Here is a 26,885-nt window from a genome sequence, read left to right on the forward strand (position 1 = left end):
TCACTTGCTTCAGCTGTTCTTGATGTACTTTTTGAAGGAAAATACCATGCAGGCTTTGTTCCCTTCTCATTATTCGTGTAATGTTTATGAGACTTGGACATTAGCGTCATGCTGCTCGTTTTGCCCACTCTCATTGTTTGTTTCCTGGCACTAATTTGGTTCACTTATGATTGCTAGTGTGGATGTATTGATGCCGAGCTTGCTTCAAATGATATGTGGATTTTGAACGGAAATGGTCCGGTATCGCGGCTCGTTTCATGGTGGTACTGACGTGTAAGTTCACCTCATTTTCAGTTTACTATATTGTTAAGGCACTTTTTTTGGAGTCATTGTTAAAGCGTGATGGTTATTCATCAAACTCGGCTCCATGGAAGCCAACTCGAGGTACTTAAATCCTAAAAAAAATCGAAAATACCTTTTCTTCCACCTATATGCTTGTGCAAAGAACCTACTTTAGAGAACGTTTTTTCCTTAGCAGCATCGATCCACGTAGCTTCTTGGAGACACGTACCACCATTCACTCTTTTGCCATAGTGTGTACCGCATCCGTTGAGTTACTTGGCAAGGTTTCAAGAACTCCAAATTCTCAAACAAAGCCCACGAGAGTATAATAATAATAATAATTTTTAACTGAAATTCAATGGAGCATTGCAGAAAATTGGATTTGTAGTAAAGATTTGATTGAAATGCTTTAGGTGTCACGATAGAGCACGTGAAAAAGTGTTGTAGCATTTCTCACAATCAATTAATTCAGATTATGGTTATATTTATATAAGCCCCCTTTTTAATTGACCACTTGCTAATCTCCAAGAGTTGCCATTTTCTATCAGATGACGGGCAAAATGCAATGTATAACATGTAAGTCGGGGTACATTTTTCTTCTTACTAGGGTTTCGATTAGTGTGTGCATGAGAGTTGGGAGAGGCCCATGCACGCTGCGGAACAATAGCAAGCCATGGATCGCGTGAGAGGAGGACATTGACATGCCATCAAACACATAGATATTAAAGAAATTGCAAGTCTTAGATATGGATATCATGTGTTAGTGTTCCTAGGTGATATCGATTTACTTTCTATGGTACGCACGGGCTTTGTAAAAGATATGTATTGTTTACATATACATTGATGTTGTTGGACCTTGAGGGTGCAAATCGGGCAAGTTCATAATCCACCACAAGCACGCGTTGTTGCCAGGTGGTTCTATTTATTTCGTTTTATATTTTACTCTTTTCAATTTACGAATGAATATCCACTATTTCCTTCGCACACCCGATTAATCCCTATCAAGTGTGATTACCAACCCAGGGATTCTTGGTTCAAATTGGAGTATCTAGGTTTCTTCGAGTAGTTGGCTAATTTTCACTAAATGTGGGAGTCGTTTGTTCTGCACACACTAGATAATTACCAAAGAACATAGATCAATTCCTGGAGGCTTGTGGAATATCTTGCAAGTCCCATAAATTGATGAAATCGAGCCATTTGCTCTATGCAGGTGGTCCCGTCGGAATTCAGTTTGCATGCACACAGTTTGTGAAAATTGAATATGTGACATCCAATTCTTGAGCTGAACATTCCCTCGACGCCTAATCAACTATGCCAATCCAAGGTCAAATTAATTTTGTCTAAAGTATTAATGTAATAGTGGTAACTTTGTGTAAACACATTGACAATGGTCGAAAGGTCATTGAAAAAGAAGAAGATTTTTATTGTGTTTATCTTGTCAAATAGTTGCCCCATATATGAAAGTTGATTGTTCAGTCAGTAAAGCATTTCCGATAATCAAATAATACGCATGCCCTCAAACCGGCATACATTACAAGATGATGATGTGAGAATGACCAAGCTTTGAGGAATTATATTTTCTTATGTAACATATACATATCAACGGCTAGTTATATGTCATATATGACGAAGAATAAAATAAATTTTGATCATTTAACATGCAACGCAAATGTGCTGTATGTCTTCATCATTCGTTATATTAGTTGTGTGACTCAATCTTATTATATAAAAATATATATATATATATACCTCTCTCAGCGATTATGAGCTCGATGACTTGGTCCAATAAACTTTTCTAGTAAAAAACGCTGCCAATCACCTAAAACACTACTCAGAATATAAAGAAATTATTTCATATTTCAATTCGTTGGAAAAAATTATTTCATTCAGTCGTGTTTTGTTGTTTGTATTTAGTTATAATCTTGTATTATAAAAGCATGGCGGCAAAATAGTGCTTGAGTAGGTTTCGAGAAGCTACAAATCACTTATTAATATTTTTATTGAAATTTGATTAATATAAATATTGATTTATCTAAGTCAGCTTTTTTAGTATTAATTTATATAATTAGATTATTCAAATCACAGCATGACCATCTCTGAATATTAATTATTAATTCCGACTTAAATCGATCCAATTAACCCGTTTTGATCCATTTATAGGCGACATAAATTTTAGTAACCCATACTTGATCTGATCTATATCCAGTCCATACTCGACTTAACCTACGTTACTAAAACACATAGATATTAAAAAAACAAGAACTTTTGTGCTATGCACGTAGTGTGTGAACAATGTGTTTAATAGTTTTACAAGGTTCTAAATATGGTTAATACTACGAAAAATCCCAAACTAGTATATCTGTGACAATTTTATCCCGATCTAATTTTTGATCACAAAAAACCCCCAAACTAGTACACCTATGACAAATTTACCCCGAACTATTTTTTTGACTACCAAAAATTTCACATTGGTACACTTGTGACAATTTTATTTTGAACTAATTTTTTGACCACCAAAAACGCCAAATTGGTACATCTGTGACAATTTTATCCCAAACTAATTTTTTGATCACTAAAAATCTCAAACCGGTACATTTGTGACAAATTTACCTTTCATTAGTATCACGAAAAATCACAAATTGGTAAACTTATGACAAACAGAGGAGTAAAATTCCAAATTGGTACACTCGTCAACTACCACGTATCATCAGACTTAGCAATTTGACAGTAAAATTTAACGGAAACAGAGGGTAAATTTGTCACGCGTGTACTAATTTTGGGTTTTTTGTGGTCAAAAAATTAGTTCGATGTAAAATTGTCATAGGTGTACCAATTTGAGGTTTTTTGTGGTAAAAAAAAAGTTCAGGTTAAATTTATCATAGGTATACCAGTTTAGGTTTTTGGTGGTATTAACCTTTCTAAATAACATTTTCGGCTTGTTTGCGGCTTTTTCTTTATTGCAAAATTTTCGATTTTCATAATGAAGTATCCGATATATCTCCTGAAAATCAATAAGTCAATAGTAAAATCATATATTAATTTTCACGGTTTTCAAAAGCTGAAAAGATTACGAATCTCTCACTATTTTTAAATTTTGAAAGAAAAGCAAATATATATCAATGAGCAGCTCTCTTCATCAATTAGGTTAAAAGTCAGAAGAAGAGGCCATGGCAGCATCAGAGAAGAAGCACACCATCTCTTCTTCTCTTTTCTCATCGGGACATCATCAAACTCACTCTCCCACCATTTCACTTTCTCCCCCACAAGACAAGACAAGACAAATAATACAAGCTCCAGCCCGCATGCCTATTCTTTTAGACCCTCACACTACCAGCTCCTCTAATTGCAAAAGCTGAAGGTGTTGTTGGGGAGCATAAATCGCCCATCTCCTTCGACCCACCACCATAAGAGAACCACCAAACATTCCGTCCCGAAACTCCACCTTCATCCTCTTCTTGCTCTCGCCTCTCCATTCCTCTCCTCAACGCCTCGCCCCGCCCCTTGTCAAGTCCCGGACCTGACCCGACCCGACCCGACCCGCCCCTTGCCAAGACCCAGACCCGCGCCACCCCAAGATTCTCTCTTTCACACAACCAACTGTTGTTTTCATTGTCGTTCAAATGTAGGGGAAATGAACAAACTCAACATGCACACTCACTCTCACTTTATATTGTGACTTCACTTGAATCTCACTGTCAAAAGCCTTCAAGCTTCTTGGAGAAGAATAGAATATTGCACAGTATTAATTATCCAAAAAGTCCTAAATTTATTGTACGACGGATAATTTAGTTCTAAACCTTTTAATTTGGTCAATTTAATTCTAAACTTTCTGAAAAGCTAATGTGGACGCCGGCTAGCCATCCTATGTAAAACAACCGATGGCGCTAAGTGGACGGTTTTTGCAATTCTTTTAAATGTTTTCTCTTGTTCCCTTTTCTTTTCTTTTTATTTTTTCCCTTAATCTTTTCCTTTTCACCTGTGGCCGGTCATCGGCCATCGCCAAGACCGGCCTTGACGATCGGCCACATGTGAGGGTTGCAACACCCTCAGATAGCACAATTTAAAAAAAAAAACAATAAAATGAGAAAAAGAAAAGATCTCATGAAAGTTTTTTAAACAGTGCAAAAATTCACCACGTCAAAACTAATCATGCCACATAGGACAGTCAATGCTGACTGACCATCACGGCAGCAATTTCCAATCAAAATTGGCGGAATGACTATATTGGAAAATCGTCAAAAAATTTATGATTTAATTCTGACTGCCATGCAATAGATTTAGAATTTTTGGACAATTTTTTCCACGCAGCACATGCATGTCCTCCATCTTCAAACCCTCAACAAGTAGCCTCAGCAAATCGAGGCACCACCAATTCGATGGCAGAATTCACAGCGCCATCGTTTCGGGCATTTCAAGGTTGAGATCTTCCTTAGTGAAGAAGCCGCTCGAGACACTAAGGCAAGCGGTCGCCGATTGCCTCTCTTCCATCTCGGTCCACCACGGGGTCCCATACACAACGGTTGCTTTCAAAGCTTCCCAGAACCTTACGGGTGCACTTGAATTTCGTTTTTGTTTTTTTTTTTGTATGTTTGCTAGATTCTTGATTTTTATGGAGTTCCTGATTTTGTTGTGTCTTTGCTAGATCTTGCAAAGTTTTTATTTTGGTCCTGGAGGTTACTGTTTGGAATCCTAAAGAAACGATGGAAATGTGAAAAAAATTTGAAACCGATCAAATCATTCTCCCATTTTCCTCTATTAAAAATTGTGGCTGGCAATTTATTTTTACGGCTTCGTAATGCTAGCCAGGCCCCTAGACAATTTCAGCTGATTTCTCGACATTGAAGACAACCTAAAAGAGAAAATCCTTCTGAGGGTTTTGAACTACTCTCTTTTGACATTTGAACAGAACAAAGAAGAGTTGCACCCAAAAGGAGATTTAACAAGTAGGTGAAGAATAAGGGAGAGAGGACCAACAGAAGATAACCACGGAACAGGAGCAAATTCACCTGTGAATGTAGTGCACAGCATACAAAGAACAAAGACACAGATACATGTTCCCCACCTCATCATAACACATGGATTTTCCATCTCTCTACAGATTCCATATTCCAAGAACTTTTGAACACACGCATGACAAAAGCAAATCCTCCACCACCATGTGACTTTATCACAATCTCCCTCCAAATCTCTCTCTCTCTCTCTCTTCTTTTTGTTTTCTCTCAGCAGAGAACAAATAGAAGGAGGGCATTAATAAATTATGAAAATAGACTAAGGCTCCGTTCGTTTCCGGAAAAATATTTTCCCGGAAAACATTTTTCGCGTTTTCCGGTGTTCACCCCACCCCCAAATCCTTCATTGTTTTGAGGAAAATGATTTCCTCTTTTCACAAAGAGGAAATCATTTTCCCCCAAAGTGAAGGCAAAATTACCCATGGGAGGGAAAATAATTTCCGTGGGAGAGGAAGTTGATTGCCGGACACCGCCGTCGGCCGCCGGTCGCCGCTGCTGATGGTCACCACCGCCGGCCGCACATCGCCGCCGCCGGTTGTCACCGCCGACGCCGCTGTCAGCTGCGGGTCGCCGCCACCAATCATTGCTAATCGCCGCCGTGGTCAGCTGCCCGGCGGTCGCCGCCGGCTGGTCGCCGCTGCCGCCGGTCGGCTGCGGCTGGTCGCCGCCTCCGCCCGATCGCCGCCGCCGACCGCAGTCGCCACCACCGATCGCCGCCGCCGCCGCCCGGCCGCCGTCGCAGCCGCAAGTCGCCGCCATCGATCGCCACCCATCGTTGTCGCCGATCACCGCCGCCGACCGCCGCCGCTGATCGCCGTCGCCGGCCAAGGGTCGCCGCCGCCGATCGCCGATCACCGCCTGTCGCCTTCGGTCGCCAGACATCGCCGGATCGACAGTCGCCGAACACTAGAAAATATTTTTCGAAACTTTTTCAAATTTTAACCAAACACTAGAAAATTGTATTCTAGGAAAACATTTTTCAGAAAAATGACTTCCGAGAAAATATTTTCCAAAAGGAGAATATTTTCCGTCAAACGAATAGAGCCTAAGGGTTGCTCCTGAATGATCCGAGGGCTTTAACTGCTCCTGCCCTCAATATGAACTGGTGGTAGAAAGCTGCAATGGCTGCCCCAATGAATGGTGCTACCCAGAAGATCCACAGAAACCCAACAAAAACAAAAGGGGCATTATCAGCGAACTGTAATGATAAGAGGAAAAATAGTAAATCTGTTTTTCTTTCTGAAAAATAAAAGAAAGAGGTAATTGAGCAATGAATTAATTAACCTGATCATCCAGCCTTATCCTTATTGTACATAACAGCAGCACCGATACTTCTCACCGGGTTGATACCGGTTCTAGTGATGCAAATGGTGGTCAAGTGAACCATAAACACCGTGCATTCGATTGGCAGAGAAGCCAAAACCCTTCCCAAGATTCATCCCATAGAACAGACACACATCATAAGAAACAATTGTTTATGTTTGGGACAATCTTCAGATCCTCAGGTGCCTTTGTACTCTGCATCTCCTCCTGAATTAGTTCCTCCTTACAACGCACATGCAATAGCATGTTGCAAACAGCTCCTGCATACCCATAGCTGTCTGCGACATGCTATGGCAGGTGCTTGTAAGGAGAAGCTAATACGGAGGAGGTGCAAAGTATGAAGGCATCCGATGAGCCGATGAGCCAAAGAAGCTACATATGGTGGTGCGGATGGTGAACAGCTCGCTCCCAATTTCTACAACAGCACAAGCACAGTATTGTTCAGAATCCACTACAGAATGATTACGGTAAATGCTCATGATGATATTCTATACTAAACGAAATTGGTACTTACCACATTTGTGCAATGTAATATCAAGCGTGCTTCTCCGGCATATCTAGAATCAGAGAAAAAAAAGGCACTTTAATCAAGATAATCAAAACCTTTCTTTCTAGAGGGTAGCAATGCAAATGCTAAGTGACAGCTGTCCTACTTCACAATTTGATGCCACGGAGATAGACTGGGGGTATCTGATTGGTAGATATGTTATACATGTATAAAGGACTAGCTGAGGAGAGGAGAATCTGTTAGGAAATCCATCATATGCATCAGAACTTGTATGGAAGAAAGAATGAGACAGAAGAATCCCCCAACACTTTTATGTTTATCCAGGAGAGAGTGTTACTCAGATTAGCATTGTTGTGTGCCTAGTCATACCATCCTGCACGTCTTCTGCCTCAGCGGGAGGATAAGTGGTCAGTTTGCCTATATCGTTCTACGAAACAAAACATGTGAACAGTACTACCAAGAAACTCACATTATATTGCTGGGAACCCAAGCGAATTAAAAGAAATCACACCACTATTCTTACAAGAAGGTCATCTTATTCTTATATACTCCATCTTCCGACATTTTTTTTTGTATTTTGCTTTTAAACCCGATACATAATTCTACGAGCACAAGAAAAGAGGAATAAACTCAACGGATCGCATCTGCCCGTTTTTAGTCTGAAAAGGCCAGGCCGTATGATCGAGGCTCTGGGAAAGAACCTTAATGGAGCCGAACCCTGGAGACCATGGAAAACACAACTAAGATAAGGAACACTAGCCATTCGCACAGTTTTCTCAATTAGCTCAACGCCAGAAACTACACCCATCAAAACCCTAAAACAAAACTCCATATCTGATCTCCATATCCAGATCTGAACAGGGAAAGAGGTGATTGCGCAAACATTTGGCGTGAAATATAAGATTACCACTTACCAGAGCGCAAGTTCCGGTGCGAAACTTGGTGCTGCTGGAGGGCGACGGCGGAGGCAGCAGCAATGCGCCGGAGAATGCAGCAGATCCGAGCTCGCCGGACACAAACGACGAATCGGAGCCGCCGCCGACGAGCCTCCCGGAGGCCACGGCGGAGGTGGCGTCGGCGACGGGCCGGAGAATGCAGCGGAATGGGAGCGAAGGCGATAGAGACCGACCATCTTCTTCGTTCTTGACGAGAGGGGGGAAACCCAAGAATTTTGAAATATTATCCGTTCCCGTGGGACCCACCGCTGATGGTCTCCACGTGTCACTCGCTGAACGGAGAGGGACCATGGTAACGTGGTGGAGCGGGACTACCTGATGTTTTCTCGCGAATGCTATGGACATCGTCCACACACACCAAATGACATGGGTGTTCATGCGTGAGTGACGTAATAAAAAGACGAAAAAAGATGGTTTATCTTGTCGGTATTACAAAAGATTTCAACTTTTTTCATTTACCATACCAGCAAGAAACTAAATAGAGGGAAAAAAAATTGCAAATTTCTGCTGTATGATTTTCAACTTCAAAACTTTTCTCTATAATTCGTCTGAAATGAGCATAGCCTTTGTAAAATTGTATTAATTAATAAATAATTGAGCAAATAAAATGTCATCCCAAACTTCTCCGTCAGCTATAGATAGTAAAAACTTAGCCTATTAACATATATTGAGTACTAATTAAAGCTGATAGTATAACATATTCCGCAATTCTTCTCAATTAGAGATACCTTTCTCATCTCTTTACCTACAGTATTAGTGCTCCGACGAGAACGTATTTTATGTATCCATTGAATTAGTGGTGTGGAGGATTTAGTGAAACATAATTTACTATATTGATTAAATGGTACAGCAATTTACAAATTCGTCTCTAAATCTTGTATTGTGTCAACTCTTCTTAGTGATGCGCAAGATAGCAATTGCCTAAAACATTCTCATATAAAGGGACATACATACTACAGCATTAGTTATGATGTCATGGAAGCGGCTGAGAAGATGTTGTAGACTATCACGAATGTGCCGATGATCTCCATGCCCAGCCCAACGCGAGTCTTGTACATGGCGGCAAGCACAGTGACTTCGCCGCCGTACTGTTCGTAGCATGACTTCTGGAAGAGCTTGACTAGGGCGAAACCACATATGGCCCCCAAGCACTGAGCCAACATGCACATTATGGCTCGCACCAGTGATACCTTCCGCGCTAAGAGCAACCCGAATGTCACCGCCGGGTTGATGTGACCACCTAAGTCATTCATCAATCAAATTAAAGTAGAAATTTAAAAGAAAATGATCGGCTGATTTGAAAGGTTGAAATATATCACTTGATTAAGAAAAATAGACTGATGGATCACTTAAGATTCCGACGGTGCAGTAGACAAGGATGAAGATCATGCCGCCGAAGGCTTGGGAGATCCATGCATCGAGTCGACGCCAACCTTTTTGGGGTCGGTCTGGCTATTGTACCCGATCACAGTCAACACTGTGATGTAGAGGAAGAGGAGGGTGGTGATGACCTCGGCGATGAGCGCTTGCCCAGCTCCACCGGGTCTATCAGTGGTGCCGGCGGCAGGTCACGGTATTCCTTGGCCGAGAATGAGCCATGCTTTGCCACTTCCTTCATCATGCCCGTGTTCATGGCGACTCAAAGAGAGAGAGAGAGAGAGATTTGATAGGGGCGTGTAGAGTTTTTCGTTTTTCTTTTTATTCTATTTGAGTAATGTTAATTTCATCGAAATTTATACGTCAAGTAAAACAACAAATGATGTTGAATACTTAAAGCTTATTCATAATATAACATATTATCACTCAATGAATTAATCTTTTATGCCATTCTCAATAAGCCTACCCTTAACCCTCATTTAGTTGATTACTTTCTGCGTAAATCAGTTTTGTGATCTCATAGAGTTTGTTAGAAATATACTCATAATCAGAATAACGAGATTATGATATGAGCGATTCAGAATTAAACAATATATTTCTAACAGAATTATTCAATTATGCCTGCGTGAAATATTTGACACATATTTTTCTTTGAGTTTAATCATGATATTCTCCTTTGCATTCATCTGCAAGTGTTATTACATTTAGAACAATTTGTAGAATATTAAATTATCTAACTTTGTTTGTATAAATAACAATCAAATTCTCTCTCTCTCTCTCTCTCTCTCTCTCTCTCTCTCTCTCTCTCTCTCTCTCTCTCTCTCTCTCTCTCTCTCTCTCTCTCTCTCTCTCTCTCTCTCTCTCTCTCTCTTACTTTTTTAGTTTGCTGCCGTGATCTTGATCCGTTAAGTCATTAGACAGCATTATTAAGCTTAATTCCTAATTGCCTGCGCATTGATGTTAAAGACGGACAATAGGATCGAGTTTCGTAACCTTTTTCCGTGTAGTTTTCTCGCAAAATTTGGGAAGCACCATGAAAAGAAACGAAAAAACCGGTCAATTCAGCGCGAGATCGCTTTTATCTTGTGAGTGATTTTCACTTGCTTCATCAAACTTCAGGTTGCCGTCACCCGATCCATCAATCAGATTCGCTCATTGTGTGGGTTCTTCGTTAGTTTTCGTGCACGACGCCTTTGCCAACGGGAGCTAGACAGCTCGGAAGAAGCTAAACGTTCGTCTTCTGATAAAATAACAGGGTTCATGCATGCAGTGAAAATCGATTTCTTACGTGTACGTGCCACGTTATCTTTTGTCTTGGGGCAACTTCTGTGTATATTCGGCTTCATGAACAGATGTGTAAATGCTATCGGCTGTGAATATCTTTAGCAGGCTTTAACGATTCGTGTTGCTCGTGAAGTCTCAACTCTAAGTTCAGGCTAGAAATTTGTCGTCACCGGCTCCATAAATAGCAAAATCTATGATGTTCCTCCTCTAGCGACAGTGAATACAACGTCCCTAATCAAACCACACGATCAAGGGTACCAAGTTACATGTCAAGCTCGCTCATTTTGCCGTCTCGATTATTAAAGCACCAATATAGAATGTATCATCTTATCGCGCTAGGGGAAAAAACTAATCTCTCTAGTATCCCTTCGCCCGAAGACATTATTGATGCAACAACATGTAATAAATCCAATTTCCACAATCCTTAATGCTCAAATCATGCATTCGCATTTCTTTACATAGTGTCCGACGACATATTCTAGTAGGTGTCACGCTAATTGATGCATCCCTAAGTGATCAGTTATACTCATATATTTGCTGAAGAGGTGCATGCAGAGCTGCAGGAGGCTAGCAATTCCATTAACAAGTTGTTAGATCTCAACATGGAGATATCATCTTTTCCATAATTCGTTAGGTAATGTCACTGTGTTTTTACGCAATATCTAGATGTTAAACATAACTAATGAGTCTTTTTCTTCCCTGGTTTTGAACCGAACATCTATATCGACTTAAATCGTAAAAAAAAAAATTAACAGCTTGATGCGATCATAGAAATAAACTGATCTAACAAAGTTGAACAGAAACCACGCCTAAGCATGCAGATAAATCATGGTCATCCATGGGCCGGTCCATTGCAATTTTTTTTTTAGGGCAAGCATAAACACTTTTGCTCCGGTGTTAGTGCAGTTTTGATTAATAAAGCCCGCCAATTTTAGATTTCTCTATAGTTTTATTTTGGAAGCGAAATGATTTATGTGGGTCAAATTGTGCTAACAAGTAACAAAGCCTTTAACTTCGTGAAAAAAAGAAAGAAAAGAAAAATAAAAAGTTCAGCCCCGAGTCAATCGTACATGTGGATAAGTCTCCGAGTCGATTATTATTTACACTGATGATCTGCCAACGACACTGACAAAGATGCATGCCTCGATCACCCGAAACATGCACGCGATTTCAACACCACGAACGGGCGAACATAACGAATCTCTCCAACTTCTTCCACGTTCGGAAAGGAAAATGGGGAGTGAAGCTTATCCTAATGGACTTGTCAGATAATTGGGAGGGGATATGTGCACTGAAAGTTCTAAAATTTATCACGAAAGTACAATTGAGTCTTAAAACTTACAAAAAGTGCAATTAAAAACTAAAATTTGTCAGAATGGTGCAATCGAATCCTTCCGTTAACTCTGTCCTATTTGGCTAATGGAAAATATTGATGTAGCTTTTTTTAATATTTTCTCTCTCCCACGTGGCGATGACATGCCTAAAACACGATATACAAAGCTAAACGATGTCGTTTTGGTCCAAATCTAATTTTTAATATAGGCGATGGTGGGGTAGTGACGGCGAGGGCTGCAAAGTGCTCGCCACCTAGTTCTCTTTCTCCTTATTTATTTATTTATTTATTTAAAATTTAATTTAAATAAAAATTGTATCAAAAGTCAGATTTGGGCTAAAATAACATTGTTTTATCCATGTCATCATCACGTATAAGAGAGAAAAGAAAAAAAAGTTACGTCAGCATTTTCTATCAATCAAGTTAGACGGAGTTAATAAAAGGATTTAATTGCATCAATTTTACAAGTTTTAGGACTTAATTGTACTTTTTGCAAGTTTTAGGACTTGATTGCAATTTCGTGACAAGTTTTAGAATTTTCAGTGAATATATCACTTCCTTTTTGTTATTTTTAGCTGAGGTGTGAGTGATATATGTGGGGTGGACGTCACGAGGTTCTTTCTGAGTGTGTTTGGGATCATGCTGGAGTTGAGGATTTCGTGTTACCCTGCTCTCGGATCGCGTAAATCTCATACGAGATATGTGAAATTCGATGATTGAAATGTGCCAAATCATGTTGTTATTCGCATGCATTCGAAATACCAGGTGGGGTTCTTGCTGAGCTCGAATAACTTAAAGAGTTCGAAACACTTTGCAGATATGAGTTCGTTGCTTGTTTTCTCTTATATAAAGGCCGTGGGGTTTGCGGGGTCCATAAACCCAGAAAGTTATGTGAAAGGTTCGTCAGGAAATCCTATCCCCGCCCCCAAAAAGAATAAATTAAATAACAAGATAAAACAAAGACAAATGTCTAAACGTATCATTCGTAGCACAATCCTGTACTTCCTTGTAACGAGATGTCGAAAGAGGTCCCTAACTATGACGGAGCATTCCAAGGATAACAGACCTTGAACTGTTCATCGAGCCTACAAGGACCATCCGGCGAAATCTTCCAAGTACACTGGGTGCATATATCCTGGTCTCTGCTTTGCACATATATATCAAACCATACAATTTGACCAGGCCGTGCAAAACTGCAAAAGAACAATGTCCCCCCCGAAGAATCTGGGTACAAATTGAGAATTCCCAACTACCCTTTATATGATGGATTCCGAGATCATCGTTCTTGGATTCATAATGAACCATTAGAGTTCCAGCCGGCACGTTGTTTTCGATTTTAACGTATGTCTTCATCCAAATACTTCCGACACAGCTACTTACGAATAAAGAACAAAGAAATATGATAGCTGATGTCTTCATCATCGTAGCGTACATTGGTCCGATTAAAACCTGGTCATGGCAAAATCATGAGCTATTTCAGAAATTGTCCTAGAGGCGTTTCAACAAACAGCATTCATGCATTGAGACTACTAAGTTCTGGTCTTGACAAAATCATGAGCTATTTCAGAAATATGTCCTAGAGGCATTTCAACAAACAGCATGCGTGCATTGAGATTACTAATATCTGGTCATCACAAAATCATGAGCTATTTCGGAAATATGTCCTAGAGGCATTTCAACAAACAGCGTGCGTGTGCATTGAGACTACTAATATCTGGTCACGACATTGAAACCGTTTCTCATCTAAGATCAGTATTAGAACAACAATGTGTCACGAGTCATTTAGAGAAGGCTAAGATAAACTCAGATTAACATGAACACATCTCGGTTTTGGTATATCACCGAAACAGGGGAGAGAGAACAGCAACGAAATAAATCACAAGAGTGTGATGAAGCCACGATTACTGACCGAATCAAGGAAGAGAACTTGGGTGTTCGTCCACAAAAGCTGCGATCCACGGTTCTCCGGGGTATCTCCGATGCCCCTTCAAATCTGAGGCTCGCTTGTGTCTCTCGGGCTCTCTTCCTCCAACCAAACGCGGTGTCAGAATGCTCTTTAAATGTCTTGCCGGTACAAGAGATGGGCGCTCCAAAGGAAATCTCCATTCCTTTTTGAGTTCAAGTCTCACCTCAAGCTCTCAGTCTAACGTTTAGATGCCCCTTTTTGGGACTTCAAAGACTGTATCAGACCTCTGCAGACCTATCGGTCTCTGAAGTCCAAAAATGGCATCTAAACGTTAGGATTTGAATTGGGCTAATTCGATCAGCCCTGCCCGCTCATCCATAGCGAACCAGAAAGAACGGGGGGTTGGAGAAGATGGAGTTGACAGACTCTAAAAAACAGGACGGGACGGAGAGACACTGAGAGCGGAAAGCGGGAACCATAAAATGAAATGCCAAGTGTGCACCGCAGTCAAATAATAAACTAATAAATCAATGCTCGTGAAGTTCTCTGTCATGTCGTGCCCCTCCCCTCAGCACACCACAGTCACAGAAGTAAATTTCTTGCAAAGTGGGTTTGCTTCCAATAACAAAGGCTATGGTTAGAATAAGTTACATTAAATAAGCTGTAAAATTTAAATACAAACCTGCATATTTTAGTCTAGTTTAATAAGGTTTGCGAAACTCTTTCATTCTTAGATAGAATCGGTTAAATTAAAAATTAATAACCATTTAGAAGTGCTTTTAGATGTTATATCCTCTTTTTTATGTTCGACGAAACGATACTTGTTGATGAACGCGAGACGCATGGCAAAGTCTTGTCAGGTTGCCTCTGCCACGTAACAAGCATAGATGTGAAGCAAGATGCAGACGTGGCGTGCACAGAAGTAAACATTATCCATTTTGTGCATTTGCCTTTAGACCTTTTATAATATAGGCTGATTTTTGAATTTTTCCGGTGTTCAATGCTTCATGGCTCTTTTTGAGAGTCTTGAGCTAGCCCACTGCCCTTGAGATTCAAATAAATTAGCAGATTTGATTGTAAATGTCTCGAGATTTAAGGCCCTTTCACATTATTGAGTTTTTTACCCACCACCCCCTCTATGGGAGATCTTGTGTTTTGATGTTCCTTATTTTAGAGGGCTAGTTCTTAAATGAAATGACAAGTCTCTGTTATGTCCAAAAAAAAAAAAAAGACACTCCAGCCCTGCTCAAGTCTCTCTTCCTCATTTTTCTTCACCGACTCAACTTCTCCATGAAGCCTTCACAATCGCAAGAATTTGAGCTCGAAAATTTCAGGAGGCCTTTGAAATTCTCTCTCCTCTTTGTAATGGCACACGATGAAGGAGACACTCTAGCTCTGCTCAAGCCTCTCTTCCTCATCCTTCTTTGTCGACTCAACCTCTCAACGGAACGCCTCGGTATCGCAAGAATTTGAGCTCAGAAATCTTAGGAAGCCTCCAAAATCGTCAGCTTAGCGCCTTCAGAGCTCCTTCTCTTCATAGGAACATTGCTTGTATGTCCGAATTTCATAAGCTAATTGTGCCCTAATTCCTCGCCATTTTGCCACGTCAGACATTATATAATAAATTAATAGCACATCATAATGCCACATCGGATTTTTGGGCCACACCTGTATTTGGAATTATACGGGGCCTTTGGGCTTTCTTTGCATTTAGCTCTTTTCTCAGGGTAAAAAAAAAACTATTGAGGTCATACCATTCATAGCCTAAAAGATGACAGTCGAATATACAGAGAATGTTAATCTATATGTCTATAATAGGTACCATAATTGTTTGAGTGGCATTAGTTGAGCACCAATCAAACATACAGCACTATCGTCCCCAGGGATTATCTCTTATCAATTTGCAAAATAAAGAAATCTCAAGCAACACTAGTCCACGATCTTTCTTTTCCCTAAAATCAGTTGATTTGGTCGAGGTTGTTGCTCATTAGAGACCCTTTTTCCTTTAAAAGGCTTATTACCTACTATTGATATTAATTATAGGATTTAGTACATGACCCGAGTAAATGAGTTCACTGTTTTAGTTTGCATAAACAACCATTCCTTTCATATGCCTATAAACCCTCGGTTATGTTAGGTTTCAAAACCTCGAATCTACCCATTCTAATCATGCAATGCTCACTCTAGATCTCTAAAGACTCCCTGGCTTTGACAAGCTAGGTATTGAGCTCAATAATAATACGCTTGGAAAGAGGAAATATCTTTAAATTGAGTGCCAAAATAAAAATGATTGTGAAGCATAGAAAAATCACTTAATATTTCTGGACGGCAGAGTAATGTAAGGATACTAAAAGAAAATTTAAGGGGAATTAGAGTGGACTGTTGACATGAGGAAATCAGAGTCTTGAAATTGAATGCTAACCTTACATTGTCCCCACAGGATTACATGCAATTGAAAATGCAGCTGTAATTTCATCCACAGCATCATAAGCCCTCTATGAGCAATGTAGCTGCAATGTCAAGAGTACGAGTCAATAAAATTTCCTCTTTTTTTTCAAGACAATTCAAAACGAAGTTGCGCGAAGAAGATTGTAGAGGAGAAGCTAAGCGGTATGCAGACAACAGAGTTGCTACAAAGTATGTCTAAGATGTGTGGTAAGTTAGGGGTCCACAACTTCAATGTACCCCTAAACGATTATATGGCTTCCGTAAAGTCACCCTTTGAAACCTGTAAACTAAACAATTCTGTTGTAGACAACTGTGGCAAGAGTCGACTTACAAATTCCTAAAAATCCCGATATGTCGACCACACATTTTCCCGTCAGAATTTGCCCTTCAACCGCTTGTCCATTCTCATGGTGAACACCAAGTTTCTTAACCATGGAAATGACCTCGCTTATGAGTTCATCATCCCTACAAAACAGGAAAAGAAGGAAAGAGGAAGATGTGAAAGGGAACATCTGGTCGGATAATGCACCTGGAAAAAGAACAGATGCATTGACTCTCTTCTTTATTTAATTTCATACTAGATCACTAGTGTTGGAATAATCAAAAGAAGCATCGAGGTCTTGATTTCGAGTTACCCGTTTTGGAATTTCTCCAATTCGCATCCCTGTATTTTTGAAACACTCTGTAGAGCCTTCTTCCACTTGTTTATAGTCATTGATTCCAACCCCCTGGCCGCATAGTTCCAGTTCCTATCACCGCCGCCGCCTCCTCCTCCTCCGCCCAATCGCCGCCGCCGTTGTCGCCTTTTCCTTCGCTGGGTCGCCGCTGTCTGTTCGTCATAAGTTTCTCCCTCTCATCTCCCGAGGAGGTTGCTGCGTTCCCTCATTCTCGCTCTTTTCATGATCTCTCCTTCTCTACTTGCTCCAGTCCCTGTCGCCATCGCCGTCTCCTCCTCCGTCCGATCGCCGCTGCTGCCTCCTCCTCCGTTGGATTGCCGCCATCTCCTCAGCGTAAGTTTCTCCTTCTCATCTCTTGAAGAGGTTATTGTGTCTTGTCTTTTTTTCATGATTTTTCCTTATTTGCTTGCTCCAATCGCTATCATCACCACCGCCTCCTCCTCCACCTCTTCCTCCGCTAGGTCACTGTGGAGCGTAAGTTTCTCCCTCTCATCTCTCGAGGAGGTTACCGCGTCCTGTTATTCCTACTCTTTTCATGATCTCTCCTTCTTTGCTTATTCCCTATCACCGCCGCCGTCTCCTCAGCGTAAGTTTCTCCCTTTCATCTCCGAGGAGGTTGCTGTGTCTTGCCTCATTTCATGATTTCTCCTTCTCTGCTTGCTCCAGTCCCTGTCGCCGCTATTGCCTCCTCTTTCGCTCGATTGCCGCTGCCATCACCGCCTCTTCCTTCGCTAGGTCGCTACTGTCTGCTTAGCATAAGTTTCTCCCTCTCATCTCATGAGGAGGTTGCCGCGTCCTGTCATTTTCGCTCTTTTCATGATCTCTCCTTCTCTGCTTGCTCCAGTCCTTGTCGCCGCTGCCAGCTCCTCCTTCGTTAGGTCGCCGCCGTCTCCTCAACATAAGTTTCTCCCTCTCATCTCCAAGGAGGTTGCTGCATCTTGTCTCTTTTCATGATTTCTTTTTCTCTGCTTAGTCCAATCCCTATTGCCATCGTCACCTCCTCCTCTACCCGATCGCCGCCGCCGCCGCTGCCTCCTCCTCCGATAGGTCGCCGCCGTCTCCTTAGCGTAAGTTTCTCCCTCTTATCTCCCAAGGAGGTTGCCGCGTCCTGTCATTCTCTCTCTTTCCATGATCTCTCCTTCTCTGCTTCTCCAGTCCCTATCGCCGCCGTCTCTTCAGCGTAAGTTTCTCCCTCTCATCTTTGAGGAGGTTTTTGCATCCTGTCTCTTTTTATGATTTCTCTTTCTCTGCTTACTCTAGTCTCTGTCGTCATCGCCGCCTCCTCCTCCGCCCGATCGCCGCCGCCTCTTCTTCCGCTAGGTCGCCGCCATCTCCTCAGTTTAAGTTTCTCTCTCTCATCTCCTGAGGAAGTTATTACGTCCTGTCATTCCTACTCTTTTCATGATCTCCCCTTCTCTGCTTGCTCCAATCCCTGTCGTCGTCACCGCCGCCTCCTCCTTCGCCCAATCGCCGCCATCTCCTCACCGTAAGTTTCCCCCTTTCATCTCTAAGGTGGTTGTTTCTGTCCTGTCTCTCTTCATGATTTTTCCTTCTCTGCTTGCTCCAGTCCCTGCCGCTGCAGCCGCCTCCTTCTCCATCCAATTGCCGAAAAATGAGTGAAAACACGTTTGGTAATTTTCAGGGTTTTATCAACATAGTGTCCCTAATAAAGAAAGAGATTAAGATCTCAGTCGGTGCATCAACTCATTGTCTCATCAGATTGAAGGTAGCTGCATTTATTAATTAATGAGGGCTTTAGAGTATTCAATTGTGAAAGTTATTTGGTAACTTTCCCTAATTCGTGTAGGGATAGAAAACACTATTGAAGTTGGTCATCCCAAGTGCTGAGACGATGGACAACAAAATAGAGCGAGTAGGGCCTGAGGATTATGGAGCAGCCTTTTGACCTAGACGGTAAGAGCAGCTTTTGCGGCAGCTACAACACCTTTAGCCGCCTCTCCTTCGATGCGTGGCAGCTCGACCACCACCATGGCCACAGCTCCGCCTACGCCACCGAGGCTCACCGGTCCACCGCCCCCACCGTGGCCCATCGGCACTCGTCCGCCTTAATCCACTGCAGCCCGAGGCTTGGATTTCGCGGCTACCAGTTGCATATGATTCGGCGCCGTTAGCACCATCTACCTTTGTAACCGCAATGGGGCCTCCGATGACGGAGAGCCATTTTACGCGATGAAAATGGTTGACAAGCAGGCAGCGGAGAAGAAGAAAGAGAGCCGGAGGGTGGAGATAGAGTGGAGGATCCTCAAGATGGTGCACCACCCGTTCCTGCCCACGCTCTACGCTGAGTTCGAGGTCTCCCACTTCTCGTGCATTGTCATTGAGTTCTGCTCTGGCGGCGACCTCCACTCCCTCCTCCACAAGCGACACAACAAGTGCTTCTCTCTCGCCACCGCGAGGTACCCCACATTCCCTCTCCAGTCACTGTGTTTGTCCTTTTCTTTCTTTTTTATTTCAAGAATGTTTTCTCTATGATTAACTGCCGCAGTTTTCTCAACGGGTGACCATGGAGTTCTTTCTTCATTCCACGAGCCCTTTATATTTTTTCACGTTATTTTGTTTCTAGATCTGTCAAATGGGTGGGTCGGATCAGGTCATAAATGGTCTAACTCAAATTGACTTATTAACCCGTTTATGATCCATTTATGTGCAATGCAATTTTCTTAACCCATATCCGACCCGACCCATACTCAACTCATGCCCGATCATACCCATATTTCTAAAACACTTTCATTTTTAATTAAATTTAGGAAAATTAATACCCAAACTGAGATGAGAGTGCGAGTAAGTGAGTGAAAGATTGAGTGAGGGCGAGAGAGATGAGTTGAGTTTAAATCAATTGTAAACTTATTTATGACCAATTTACGATCCATTTATGACCCATTTAACACCAATATTAGACTTATAGCCATTTATGAACCATTTACTAAATATAACTAACTAATTTATGACCTATTTACTAATATATGGGTTAAGAAATGGGTTTATGACCCATTTTGATAAGTCTAGTTGTTTCACTTCTCTAAATGGTGTGATTCTCTATGTTTTGTTCTCATATGCTTTTTTCCCTTTGAGAGGTTACCATATTTTCGCGAGGTACCCCATATTCCCTCTCCAGTCACTGTGTTTGTCCTTTTCTTTCTTTTTATTGCAAGAATGTTTTCTCTCTAGTTAAATTCCTCAATTTCTCAACGGGTGACCATAGAGTTCTTTAAAGAGTGTTTTTTATTTCAAGAATGTTTTTTCTCTCTGGTTAACTTCCTCAGTTTTCTCAATGGGTGACCATGGAGTTCTTTATCCGAACAAAAAAAAACTCATGGAGTTCTTTCTTCATTCCACGAACCCTTTACATTTTTTCATGTTATGTTGTTTCGCTTCTCTGCATGGTGCAATTCTCCATGTTTTGTTCTCATCTACTTTTTTCCCTTTGAGAGGTTACCGTATTTTCTACTTCTGCTGCAATTAGCGATCTTCCATGGATCCTTTTCTTTTAATCGGGTTTTATTTATAATTTCAAAAACAGCAAAAAAAAGAAGGAAAATGAGCCTTGCTTTCGGTGTTTCTTTTTTGTGGTTTGAAGCTAAACATGTTCAATGGGTGGGTCGAGTCGGGTTTGGGTCGGGTAGGCATGGCCACGGTTCGAAACCGGCGGTTCCGGTTCGTGGCCATGTTTAAACTAGAACCGGCCGGTTCGTAATTTAACAATAAAAAAAATAAATTATGAAATAAAAAAATAATGAATTATAAAATTATGAAATAATGAATTATTCAATATAAATTGTAATCAAAATGTACATTGTAGGGGTGATTGATTTCCGGTTCGGTCTGGTTCTACTCGGAACCGAAAATCGAATCGGTAAGATCGGTCCCTTAATTTTAGAACTAGGAACCGGACCGGCAAATTATAGAACCGGGAACCAGACCATTGGCCCGATCCGATTCTAGGCGGTCCAATGGAACCCTTTGCTCTTAACTAGCAAAGGATCGTAGCCACAAAAGGCATATGACTTCACATGCTCATGGCTTGGCTTGGGTTTTATATACAACCCATTTGATGGTCTCTTCATTCTCATTCGATGTGGGACGATTGGCATTTGCATGAAGACAAGCCAAGAGTCTCACATTAAAGGTGTTCAAGGCAAGCCGAGAGTCCCACATCAAATGGGAATGAAGAGGCATTAGAATCATTGTGTATAAAACCCAAGCTAAGCCTTGTAATTAGAGTTCAATACACCCAAGCCAAGCATTGTAATTAGAGATCAATGCACTTACAATGCATGGCAATTAGAGTTTAAATTGTTTTATAAAAAAAAATTAACCAATGAATTTTTTTAAAAAAATTTCAATATTATTATTATTATTTTAATTTGGAACCGGAACTGAGCCCATAGGCCACAGGCCGGTTCCGGTTCCGAACCGTGGGCCGGTCAATGGGCTGAGCCCGGGTTTGACAGGGCCGGTTCCGGGCCAAAACCGGCTCGTGGTCGGGTCATAAATGGTCCAATCCAAATTGACCCATTAACCTATTTATGACCCATTTATGCGTAATGCAAATTTCTTAACCCATACCTGACTAGACTCATATTCAACCCATACCCGATCAGACCCATATTGCTAAAACACTTCCATATTTAATTAAATCTAGGAAAATTCATACCCAAACTGAGATGAGAGTGCGAAGTGAGTGAGCGCAAGGTTGAGTAAGGACGAGAGAGGTGAGTTGAGTTTAAATCAGTTGTAAACTCGTTTATGACCCATTTACGACCCATCTATAACCCAATTAATACTAATATTAGACTTCTACCCATTTATGATCCATTTACTAAATAGAACTAATCTATTTACGATCCATTTACTAATTTATGGGTTAAGAAATGGATTTAGACATATTTTGATAGGTCTATTTAAAGCTCGAACATTCACGAATTTTTTTTTTAGTTAGAAGATATTCCCGGATTATATACCTCACAATAGTAAGATTATAGTCAGAAGATATTCCTAGATTACCTTTTTGGAAAAAATAATGTAATTCATTTTACTGTAAATAAATTAATAAGAGATTAAGCAGTGAAAAAATAAAAAAAGATTAATTTTTTTCGGGGGATGGGGTTTTGGTTTTTCCAGATTTTATGCGGTGGAAGTGCTGGTGGTGCTAGAGTACCTCCACATGCTTGAGGTCATCCATAGGGACCTAAAGCTCGAGAACGTGTTAGTCAGATCGGACGGTCATATCATGCTCTCTAACTTTGACCTCTCCCTATGCTCCGCCGTTGTATCCCCATCGACGAATCTGGACCCTTCCTTCGCCTCGCCCACACCCTCCCGGTACAACCCGCATCTGTAGATGATCCCTCCTTCCCTTCACTATTCTCCTATCTTCCCAGCCTCAAAAAGCCCTTTTGGTCGTGCAAGAATTAGATCCTCGCCCCGAGCAATCGGGTGTTCGTGGCCGAGCCGGTCGATGCCCGGTCATAGTCCTTCGTCGAGACCCACGAGTACATGGCACCAGAGATGGCCTCCTGCGAGTCCCACGGCAACGCCGTTGACTGGTGGGCTCTTGGGATCTTCATCTGCGAGATGGTCTATGGCCGCACGCCTTTTGTCGACACGTCGAATGAGGTCACGCTCCGCAACATTGCCCAGAAGCCCGTCGCCTTCCCCGGCTTGGACGCGCCCGCCACGGCCCATGAGCTCCACACCTGCGACCTCATCGCTGGGCTGCTCCACAAGGACCTGGCCTGTAGGCTCGGGTCGAGCCACGGGTCCGCCGACCTCAAGAAGTATCCCTTCTTTGAGGGCCTTAATTTCGCCCTCGTCCGGTCATTGACGCTGCCTCAGCTTGAGGCTGACGCGGCGGTGAACGACGGCGGCAGTGACTTTCAAACAGCCTTCGATTTCTGAGCAGGAAGGAAGAGCGGTTGAATTTTGGCCACGTGTCCAGCTAGACCTGACAGCTTGGTAGCATACATTTTTTTTCCTTATTGTTAATACTATCTTGAGAAAATACTAGGTACCACTCTGATTCCACCGTGGCAAAATAAGAGTGACCTACGTGCGACACGTGTCAGAGGATCCCACCCGGTCAGATACTTCTAATTTTGAAAATATAGCGCCTCTTGATCAACCCTCGGCACTCTCGCGTGGTCATGGCCATGGTTCGGAACCGACCAGTTCCGGTTCGTAATTTAAAAATTTTAAAAATAAATTATGAAATAAAAAATTATAAAATTATAAAATTATGGAATAATGAATTATTCAATATAAATTGTAATCAAAATGTAAATTGTAGTGATGATTGGTTCCCGGTTCGGTCCGGTTCCACTCGGAACCGGGAATCGAATCGGTAATATTGGTCCCTTAATTTTAGAACTAAGAATCTGACCGGTAAATTATAGAATCGGGAACCAGACCATTGACCCGATCCGATTCTAGGCGGTCCAATGGAACCTTTTGCTCTTAACTAACAAAGAATCGTAGCCACAAAAGTCATACAACTTCATATGCTCATGGCTTGGGTTGGGTTTTATACACAACCCCTTTGATGGTCTCTTCATTCCCATTCGATGTGAGACTCTTGGCATTTGCATGAAGACAAGCGAAGAGTCTCACATTGAAGGTGTTCAAGGCAAGCCGAGAGTCCCACATCGAATGGGAAAGAAGAGGCATTAGAATCATTGTGTATAAAACCCAAGCCAAGCCTTGTAATTAGAGTTCAATACACCCAAGCTAAGCATTGTAATTAGATATCAATGCACTTACAATGCATGGCAATTAGAGTTTAAATTGTTTTTTTTTTAAATTAAATAATGAATTTTTTATTAAAAAAATCATTATTATTATTTTAATTTGGAACCGGAGTTGAGCCCATAGGCCGCGGGCCCGGGTTTGATCAGGCCGGTTCCGTGCCAAAACCGGCTCGTAGTCAGGTCATAAATTGTCCAACCCAAATTGACCCATTAACCCATTTATGACCTATTTATGTATAATGCAAATTTCTTAACCCATACCTGACTCGACCCATATTCAACCCATACCCGATCATACCCATATTGCTAAAACACTTCCATATTTAATTAAATCTAGGAAAATTCATACCCAAACTGAGATGAGAGTGCGAAAGGTTGAGTAAGGACGAGAGAGGTGAGTTGAGTTTAAATCAGTTGTAAACTCGTTTATGACCCATTTGCGACCCATCTATAACCCAATTAATACTAATATTAGACTTCTACCCATTTATGACCCATTTACTAAATATAACTAATCCATTTATGACCCATTTATTAATATATGGGTTAAGAAATGGATTTATGACATATTTTGATAGGTCTATTTAAAGCTCGAACATTCGCAAATTTTTTTTTTAGTTAGAAGATATTCTCGAATTATATACCTCACAATAGCAAGATTACGGTCAGAAGACATTCCCGGATTACCTTTTTGGAAAAAATAATGTAATTCATTTTACTGTAAATAAATTAATAAGAGATTAAGTAGTGAGAAAATAAAAAAAAGATTAATTTTTTTAGGGGGGGATGGGGTTTTGGTTTTTCCAGGTTTTATGCGGTGGAAGTGCTAGTGTTGCTAGAGTACCTCCACATGCTTGGGGTCATCCATAGGGACCTAAAGCTCGAGAACGTGTTCGTCAGATCGGACGGTCATATCATGCTCTCTAACTTTGACCTCTCCCTATGCTCCGCCGTTGTATCCCCATCGACGAATCTAGACCCCTCCTTCGGCTCGCCCACACCCTCCTGGTACAACCCGCATCCGTAGATGATCCATCCTTCCCCTTCACTGTTCTCCTATCTTCCCAGCATCAACAAGCCCTTTTGGTCGTGCAAGAACCAGATCCTCGCCCCGAGCAATCGGGTGTTCGTGGCTGAGCCGGTCGATCCCCGGTCGTAGTCCTTCATCGGGACCCACGAGTACATGGCACCAGAGATGGCCTCCGGCGAGTCCCACGGCAACACCGTTGACTGGTGGGCTCTTGGGATCTTCATCTACGAGAGGGCCTACGGCCGCACGCCTTTCGCCGACACGTCGAATGAGGTCACGCTCCGCAACATCGTCCAGAAGACCATCGCCTTCCCCGGCTTGGACGCGCCCGCCACGGCCCATGAGCTCCACACCTGCGACCTCATCGCTGGGCTGCTCCGCAAGGACCCGGCCTGTAGGCTCGGGTCGAGCCGCGGGTCCGCCGACCTCAAGAAGTATCCCTTCTTTGAGGGCCTTAATTTCGCCCTCGTCCGGTCATTGACGCTGCCTCAGCTTGAGGCTGACGCGGCGGTGAACGACGACGGCGGTGACTTTCAAACAGCCTTCGATTTCTGAGCAGGAAGGAAGAGCGGTTGAATTTTGGTCATGTGTCCGGCTAGACTTGGCAGCTTGGTAGCGTACATTTGTTTTCCTTATTGTTAATACTATCTTGAGAAAATACTAGGTACCACTCTGATTCCACCGTGGTAAAATAAGAGTGCCCTACGTGCAACACGTGTCAGAGGATCCCACCCGGTCAGATACTTCTAATTTTGAAAATATAGCGCCTCTTGATCAACCCTCGGCACTCTCGCGTGGTCATGGCCATGGTTCGGAACCGACCAGTTCTGGTTCGTAATTTAAAAATTTTAAAAATAAATTATGAAATAAAAAAATAAAAAATTATAAAATTATGAAATAATGAATTATTCAATATAAATTGTAATCAAAATGTAAATTGTAGGGATGATTGGTTCCCGGTTCGGTCCGGTTATACTCGAAACCGGGAATCGAACCGGTAATATTGGTCCCTTAATTTTAGAACTAAGAATCTGACCGGCAAATTATAGAATCGGGAACCGGACCATTGGCCCGATCCGATTTTAGGCGGTCCAATGGAACCCTTTGCTCTTAACTAGCAAAGGATCGTAGCCACAAAAGGCATACAACTTCATATGCTCATGGCTTGGGTTGGGTTTTATACACAACCCCTTTGATGGTCTCTTCATTCCCATTCGATGTAGGACTCTTGGCATTTGCATGAAGACAAGCCAAGAGTCTCACATTGAAGGTGTTCAAGGCAAGCCGATAGTCCCACATCGAATGGGAACGAAGAGGCATTAGAATCATTGTGTATAAAACCCAAGCCAAGCCTTGTAATTAGAGTTCAATACACCCAAGCTAAGCATTGTAATTAGAGATCAATGCACTTACAATGCATGGCACTTAGAGTTTAAATTGTTTTATAAAAAAAATTAAATAATGATTTTTTTTAAAAAAAATTCATTATTATTATTATTATTATTTTAATTTGGAACCGGAATTGAGCCCATAGGCCACGGGCCAGTTTCGGTTCCGAACCGAGGGCCCGGGTTTGACCGGGCCAGTTCCGTGCCAAAACCGGCTCGTGGTCAAGTCATAAATTGTCCAACTCAAATTGACCCATTAACCCATTTATGACCTATTTATGCATAATGCAAATTTTTTAACACATACCTAACCCGACCCATATCCAACCCATACACAATCAGACCCATATTGCTAAAACACTTCCATATTTAATTAAATCTAGGAAAATTCATACCCAAACTGAGATGAGAGTGCGAAGTAAGTGAGCGCAAGGTTGAGTAAGGATGAGAGAGGTGAGTTGAGTTTAAATCAGTTGTAAACTCGTTTATGACCCATTTACGACCCATCTATAACCCAATTAATACTAATATTAGACTTCTATCCATTTATGACCCATTTACTAAATATAACTAATCCATTTATGACCTATTTACTAATAT

At 41.7% G+C, this 26,885-nt stretch overlaps 3 pseudogenes; 2 read left to right on the forward strand and 1 right to left on the reverse strand.

Annotated features, from left to right (window-relative positions):
- Window positions 1-6,336: 6,336 nt before the first annotated feature.
- LOC130136662 (probable aquaporin PIP2-5) lies at window positions 6,337-9,699 on the reverse strand (annotated as a pseudogene).
- Window positions 9,700-18,992: 9,293 nt separating this feature from the next.
- LOC115669326 (protein kinase PINOID-like) lies at window positions 18,993-23,022 on the forward strand (annotated as a pseudogene).
- A 1,204-nt stretch (window positions 23,023-24,226) lies between these two features.
- Window positions 24,227-25,452, forward strand: LOC115669324 (protein kinase PINOID-like; annotated as a pseudogene).
- Window positions 25,453-26,885: the final 1,433 nt, after the last annotated feature.

This window comes from Syzygium oleosum, unplaced genomic scaffold (assembly GCF_021117445.2).
Source record: "Syzygium oleosum isolate NSW1041296 unplaced genomic scaffold, Sole_v2.1 Sole_v2.47, whole genome shotgun sequence".
In the NCBI taxonomy this organism is placed as follows: Eukaryota; Viridiplantae; Streptophyta; class Magnoliopsida; order Myrtales; family Myrtaceae; genus Syzygium; species Syzygium oleosum.